Here is a 6,000-nt window from a genome sequence, read left to right as displayed (position 1 = left end):
CATTAGTCAGTTATCTCTGCACAAAAATAGAAATGTCCTTCAAAGAGCTACTTTTTACATTTATACTTCAAGTACATACTACAGTCTGTACTTTTTAATTTTTATTCATGTAAAGAAGCTGAATCAGTACCTTGTCTGTATCTGTACTTCTGCTTGAGTGAAGAATGTGTGCATTTTTTTCCACCTTCGCTCCGATAGATTGAAGAAAATAAATTGGTAAGTAATGCTTTGTTTGATGTAACAATGACAGGATACTTAAAAAGAGAAATAAAAACATGGGGGGGTGGGTGGGGGTCAGCAGCAGAACACAGAAAACCATAAAAAAATCAAATGAAAATAAATGAACAAAGCTCAATAGATCAAAAAGCAAACATTCACTATCCACATAATATCTGAACTAATAAATTAGTTTCATTTCATCTCTTTCTGTAATCATTCCAACAAGACTGAAAAGAGTGATTGATGTAAAGTCATAATTTTAAGCGTTACATCATTTTCTATTTACAGTTGTTCCACTGACGGCATTGACAGCATCTTTATACAGTCTGTTTAAAAAACAAAAACGTAGAAGCAAAAACCAAACAAACAAAAGAAGATGAGTTTCTGCTTCTGTCTGTGTCTTCCTGTCCTGTTGAGCCAGTAATCAGGCTCGGTTTGTTGTGTAAAGCACTGAGGCTTGACAAGGCATTTCTATCACTGTCTGTCCCCTCAGCTCCAACACTGCCTGGTCAGCAGCAAGTTGAACGGTCACCTAAATAAAATATTCCTTCTGGTTCTCAGTGGGACCGTTCTGTGAAGCAATCCGGCTTCTGAATGGCAGCTCTGGGTCTTCGGGTTTTACTGTTTTTACCGCCTGGCTCTGACATGTCCATTTCCTCCTGTAGAGGAATCGAGCCATTATGGCTAATGCAGTCACGGTCACAAAGATCAGCATGGCTATCACACCTGCAAAGTAGACAAATGGACAAAGTTACAACAGCACGGCAGAGATGATGTGAGTCTATCTTAGGGAACTCTACCAAAAACTGCAGATATGCAGTGGGCATACCTTCTTGGTCTGAAAATGAAGCCAATGCTGAAGTAAACCAGCATTCTTTCTTTTTCAAGCTTCACTATAGTGGTTAGTTAGTGACTTTGCAAACGAGTTGACATCTTCCACATGTGGAACAACAGCAGTCTGCTAGTGACCAAAGCAATCACAAGGAGGTTTTTGATGCTGCACCCTGTTTGTGATCAATTTCATGCAGAGAAAGCCAGCAACCACTCGGGAATACACATTTTACCCCAGTGACTGGAGGTTGCCTAGAGACCAGTCTCTAGGCCTGTGTGACTGAGGCCTTGATTGATCTACATCCTCAGTAAACACACTGTGAGTTTATGGTCTCTGTGTTCTATCGTTAACACACTAATGCAGTGTTCTTGGGTTCTCAGTCAGATCCACCCCTTGCTTGTTATGGTTTGCTTCAAAACAATAAGGTGGTGATGACCAAAATGCTCAGCTTGAGGCTTTAATATGGGTGATGTCATGGCTGTGTCCTTATTTTATTTACAGTCTATAAATTCTACTTATAAAGCAACTGAATGTCATTACAGGATGCGATCAAAAAGTTCGATGACTCAGCCCATAAAAATCTAAAATCACACCTGACGACCGCTAAGTGGTCAGAATGGGGCAGATTTTCAAACTATCAAAATGAAAAGAAAGCAAGCCAAAAGCTTAGCTTTATTAGAGCAGCATTTTTTCCTGAACTGTTAACAGAGACACTCTGTGTGTTTTTGTCTTTTGCTGAAATAAAACAAAGTTTCACACAGAAATGTTTCAAGACTTCCACATAAGGCCCCAGCACATTCCGCCCAGTTGTAAGGCTGGTCAAGAAGTGTCATAATTTGTTTTTCCTTATGTAATTCATCATTTTGGTGCAGTGCTCCTAGAGGTACGCACGAACACAATCCACATGAAAGAGTCATCAAAAGGAAATCTGTGTCATGATTATTAAAGTTAGAAGTATGAAGCTTTAAGAACCATATGGTGTAAACAAAGGAGGGAAGATGAATCCTTAATGAAACACCAAGCCATATGTTTAAGATGCAGGTGAGAATATTATTTTATCACATGTCAGTATAAATATAGAGCGGTTTAATAAGCTGTACCAGTAACAGAGCCTAAAAACATGTCATAAATGTAATTAATCAAAAGAAAAAAAATAGATCACAAACTGATAACACCTGTTAACTGTAAAAGCTGAAGAGAAGTTTCACTAAATTTGCATAAATCTTTAAATTGCCACTTACAATGGAACCGTTTTTGTTTCATATGGTAACTCTCTAAATCATTTACACATTTACATAAAGTCAGTTGTAGTCTTATGGTATGTGTTCACACTTTCCATTCACTGTCTATTGCATTTTGACCTTTGACACTTTGAGTTGCTGACTGCTTATTTGCATGAAGTTTAGGCTACTTTATGCAAATCAGGAGCTTCCTGGCATGACAGACGGCCTCTGGAAACTCGCAGTCGAGCAGTCATTGTTCTAAAATGAAAACAGAATCAGGAAACTATATTGGTTACATTTGAGTGTTTTGCGTCTTATTTTCAAATGGGACAAATGAGCACTGAAGAACCAAATTGGAAACTAAACATTATGAAATAAAACTCCTATTTAAAGGAACTGGTCAGTAGCCCAACAGACACAGAAACACATTAAATTGCTTTGCTCCATCATTAGCAGTGCAGGCTCTTCCACATTTTCTCCTGGCTCCCTGGACAATTTGACCTATTTAAAGGTATCTACACTGATGTTAGCAATAACAAAAACTGACAGGAATTGTACTTGGAGTCTAAAGTAATTTGTATTCTAATTAGCCGTGTTTTCCTTTGTGTATTCAGACACAGTCAAGCTGTTTGAGAGGCAGCTGTGGGCTTTCGTTTGCACAGCATGCAGTTCAATTTTAATCATCATTTCATTGCCAGTTCCTCTGCACTGAGGTGTATCAAAAATAAATTTATAAATGAATCCAATTAAAGAAAAAGGATCTGGTAGGAGCACAGGTTTGAAACTGTCTATTAACTGATTTGAGATCACATTGTCCCCGCTTGCTTTCTACATGGTTTCTGTCTCGTGATCGATTGATGATAATGGCAGGACCACACTGAAACAGGTTGCTGCAAGAGTACCTCCAATGAGAGCTGAGTCACTCCTGATGGCATTCACTAAAGGCTGACCTGTTCCCACTGATCCAGATTGGCCTGCAGAACAGAGAAATAGAAGATAAAGTGCAGGGGAAAAGAAAGGAAAAAAGAAGGCATTTGCAAAAGGATCATGGGGGAATAGAAAGAATGACACAAAAGACAATAAAAGGAAGCACAGAGACCAGATCAGAGTAAAAGAAAGCAAGGGAGTCATTAGTGATGAGAAAAAAAGAAACTGAGAGATGCTCAAAAGAGACAATGCAGTGGGGGAGACAGGAATCATGTATGGTGGTACCTTCAGTCAGAGCAGATTAGGTATGACAAAGGAAACTCTCATGCCTACTTTAAATTAATTGCCTCATTTTCTGGCCATTACTCCAGTGGAAAATAGCATTAGTGACCCAAAGGTCTCATCATGACGTTTGAGAGGTATCACCCACACAGAACTGCCTATGATATGAGCTTCAGTAATATTAATTATTTGAGCCAGATGGGAAACATAATTCCCAAGCTGTGTGGTCAGAGAACATTATAAATACTGAAGCATCTGTTTACTACTCGGTATCTAACCTTTGTGGAGGATGCTGCACTCATCACGGCTGACACTTCGCTCCAACAAACCCGCCTGAAGTCTCCATACTCTACAATAAATCATGTTGTTACCAGTGATGTCAGTAACAAGTTAGTAACGCGTTACTCTAATCTGACTCCTTTTTTTGGTAACGAGTAATCGAACACATTACTATTTGCAGTCCAGTAATCAGATTAAAGTTACTTATCCAAGTCACCGTGCGGTACTATTTTTGTCATGTTCCTTAGTAAAAAGATATATTTTTGCTTTCTTCTTGTATCTCAGGGAGTGACGTATGGCCCGATGTAACAATAAAGTCACGTTTTCAGCATGAGGACAGTGATACCTCACAGCGACACAAATGTGAACAATGGAGGGAGGACAGATGCGTGTTTTCCAGCTGGAAATGCAGGCACTATTTTGAGTTTGTGTCAGCTAAAGATGACAATAGCAAGGTTAGTTGTGCACTCTGTGCTGGTGACAAAGTGCTATCTAGCATCAAGAACACTACATCAAATTTGGAGAAACATTTGGAGTCGCACCAGGTGGTGTGAAGCAGAGAGCTGTAACTAATGCAGGAGCCCCCCAGCACCTAAACAACAAAAGCTGGACTTTGGTAGAAGACCAGTAAGTCGGGGGAGACCTGAAGAAGTTGGTTGGACAGTATGTAATAGAGGAAATGCTGCCCTTCAACACAGTTGACTTGCCCTCCTTTCATGGTTGGGGGTGTGCCGGTGCAGTGCCAAAAAGTAATCGTCTGCCATAAAGTGATTCCGATGTTTCTATGTGCTTTTATGTGTTATGTCTTTGCTTATATTGGTAAATAGTGTGCAGTCAACATGATTTATGAAGGGCTTATATATAAAATGAAGAAATTTTTGCAAGAATCTTTAGGAGTCTGTGTTACTGAACCTGCATTATAGTCAATCAAGTGCTTTTTGGCCACTTAAATATCTTTATAGAACTGTGATGTTATATTTGTTGCAATTTCTGCAGCCTTCTGAGCCAGATTTCTGTTTAAAAAGACATTTTTGATGTCAGTGACAGTTTTGACCTTGATAAAAAAATGAATAAAAAAGTCACCGCCAAAAACTGAGTGCAGCTGCTACCTTGTGATAGAAATGCTGTTTCTCACTCAAAATGACCTGATATCATTCATGAGAGATATGTTTGACACATGTTTCACAGATTATAGGTCAACAAGTCATTTACAGCCGTTTACAGCAATTGTTTTCTGGCAAATACAAACACACATATGCATGCATACACACACACGCACACGCACACACACACACACACCACACACACACACACAAACACACACACACAGACACACACACACACACCCATATACACCAATAAACAGAGAAAAAGACTGACAAATCCACATCCACCCACCCTCTGAAGCGGGGGCGAGTGGACACCCCCCACAGTCAAAAGCGAACCCAGGATGCCGCCAGGCTGGCCCCCGAAGCTCCACCCATGCAGCTTTCAGAAACGTTTGCATTTTTCAATAGCACAAACAGGTAATTACGGTAATTCAAAGTTCCTTTGATTGGCTGCCTCAGTGCTCAGTGTTAACCAGCTGTTCAAGGCTAGTAGGGGCAGGTAACGGGTACTTCAGTGGCGATTGCCCGGCAGTATAGGGTTAAAATATGCATGCTGTGTGCACATTTCAGATGGCTCTCTTGTTGCAAAACTACTGCTGCAAACTCTCGGTCTGGGCATTCAACCGGTGCTTTGAGTGCCTCCCGTTTCTTGCTGTTGGGTTTTAAGAAATGGCACGGTTCATTCTGGTGAAGGAGGTGCAGTGGCATGCTGTTCTTCTGCGTCACATTTTCGGATCTCCTCGGATCACTTGGAACCCTGGCTGAGTGGGTACTAAAAAAGTACCTGGTACCAGGTAATAATGGAAATGCCTACAAACCATGCAAAGTTGAGTCAGGTCGTGCTGAGTAGGTACTAATGGAAATACGTTTTACTTCACAGAGTGCGTTCGCGGTGGAAAAACTGCTGAATGGTTCAAATACTGGCACCGGAACCCAGTCGGTGGAAAAGTGTGCTTTATACATCATGTTTTGCATTCACCCATTCATAAAAGCACTTCCTTCTACAGCTATGTGCTTACTGTCTAACATTCACGCACATTCATACTCCAACTTTTGGATCAGAGTGCAACTTGGGCTTCAGCATGTTGCCCAAGGATACTAGATATTCCACAATCAACTGCAACTGGTG

General features: G+C 40.5%; 1 pseudogene; it reads right to left on the bottom strand.

The window, feature by feature from the left end:
• Positions 1-486: 486 nt before the first annotated feature.
• The window catches only part of LOC115793078 (contactin-associated protein-like 4), a 90,756-nt pseudogene continuing 85,242 nt past the window's right edge, over positions 487-6,000 (bottom strand).

This window comes from Archocentrus centrarchus, chromosome 15, assembly GCF_007364275.1.
Source record: "Archocentrus centrarchus isolate MPI-CPG fArcCen1 chromosome 15, fArcCen1, whole genome shotgun sequence".
Lineage (NCBI taxonomy): Eukaryota > Metazoa > Chordata > Actinopteri > Cichliformes > Cichlidae > Archocentrus > Archocentrus centrarchus.
The sequence above is the reverse complement of the archived record's forward strand: the minus strand, read 5'-3'. Positions and strand labels throughout refer to the sequence as shown.